Source organism: Rhinopithecus bieti, unplaced genomic scaffold (assembly GCF_001698545.2).
Source record: "Rhinopithecus bieti isolate Rb0 unplaced genomic scaffold, ASM169854v2 scaffold_973, whole genome shotgun sequence".
Taxonomy (NCBI): domain Eukaryota; kingdom Metazoa; phylum Chordata; class Mammalia; order Primates; family Cercopithecidae; genus Rhinopithecus; species Rhinopithecus bieti.
The window spans coordinates 571004-572567 of record NW_016803205.1 but is presented as its reverse complement, the minus strand read 5'-3'; the positions used below and the strand labels follow the sequence as shown (position 1 = coordinate 572567).

The following is a 1564-nucleotide window of genomic DNA, read 5'->3' as shown; positions in this document are numbered from 1 at the left end:
ATGTTATGCACATGTACCCTAGAACTTAAAGTATAATAAAAAATAAAATAAATAAAAAAATAAAAAATAAAAAAACTTAGTAATTGTTTATTTCTGGAATTTTCATTTAATATTTTCAGACTGCTCTTGACTGGGGTAACGAACCTGCAAATAAGGAGGTATGGCTTGTACAGCTGCTTCTTGATTTATGATGGGGTTACATCCCAATAAATGCGTCATAAGTGGAAAATGTAAGTCAAAATGCATTTACTACCTCTGTAAGCCCATCATAAAGTTAAAAATCATAAGTCTAACCATCCTAAATTATATATGATCCTACTTACCTGCGTAAAACTTACAGAACAGTAATAACAGTTGTAATAATGGAGGGGCTCACTAGGAGGCAGTGAACTCCTTAACCCTGGTGATGTTCAAGCATGCAGTAACAATGTCAGAGCTGTTGATGAGCGGATTCCAGCATTCAATACCTTGGCAGGCTACAAAGTCTTTAAATCCCTTAGTATTCATATAATAAAATCAATTTTCTAACCTTTGCCACACAAGATAGTTCCCAGGTCAGCAGTTTCAACATCATTTGGGCACTTGTTAGAAATGCACAGGATCAGGCCCTACCCTACACCTGAAAAATCATAATCTGTATTTTAAAAGATCCTCAGTTCATTAATTGCCACATTAAACTTTTAGAAGCACTAATCCCCTAAATTACACATATAAAGAAACAGACCACCCCGCGGAGGAACCAACACAGACATGCTGGATCGGGTCGTCACTGGGTGGGCACAGGGCTCCTAAAGTGTCGCACTAGAAAGCAGGCGCTGGACGGGAGCAAAGGGGCCCTCACCCCGTCAAGGAGTAGGATGCGGCCAGCGCAGGAGCTAGTGGTGAAAAACTGATCTCGCGTGTTGAGAAACTGCACAAGCTCTACCACATCCTCGTCCACACTGCCCTTCCGGCTGAGGTCCGCTTTGCTCAAACACTGCACCTTCCATTTCCTGAACTCGGCGCTGCGATCCATGTGTGAGGGACTCACGGGCTGCTATTTGCTCCTTCACCGTTGCCTAGTCTCTCCCCGGGGGCGGCCATATTGAAGCGAGCGGTGGCCGAAAAGGTCCAAACTTCCTCTGCGTTCTTAATTTGGGAAATTCTAGTGCCTTCGCTTGGGGTTGGCGAGAGGCGCACAGCGTGGGCGGAGCCTGCAAAAGTTGCAGAACTTGTAGCAGACCTCATCCTGTGGAATCTGAAGAGGCCAACGCAGATTTTAATTCCCACTCTAGATCTTGGTAAGTGGTTTTAAAAACTCTCCTTAGTTGTTCAGACAGCGAATCTCCCCACTGCTCGTCCAAGTGCACCGGAGGTTGATTTTGGCTGCACTCCTTTCCTGCCCTCTGTTCTCTCAGAGAATTAGTGCCTAAAGAGCTCCAGACCAAAGCCATTCCCCTCCAGGGGCTGCAAGTTCCCATCCATAAATCAGGTAGGGAGTTTTGCGCTCTGACCCTGTGTTTAGTCTCTGAGTTTAGGCTACCACACCATGAGGCGTTCGTTGGAACTACCCATGCCCAGCCTC

At 45.4% G+C, this 1564-nt stretch overlaps 1 protein-coding gene across 3 annotated transcripts in view; it reads left to right on the top strand.

Annotated features, from left to right (window-relative positions):
* Positions 1-471: 471 nt before the first annotated feature.
* Positions 472-1564, top strand: part of CRYZ (crystallin zeta) — a 28660-nt gene continuing 27567 nt past the window's right edge. For all 3 annotated transcript variants that reach the window (XM_017869014.1, XM_017869037.1, XM_017869019.1), the window contains exon 1: positions 472-1280. The gene's annotated coding sequence lies outside the window, so the exon portion shown is untranslated. The remainder of the gene's footprint in view (positions 1281-1564) is intronic.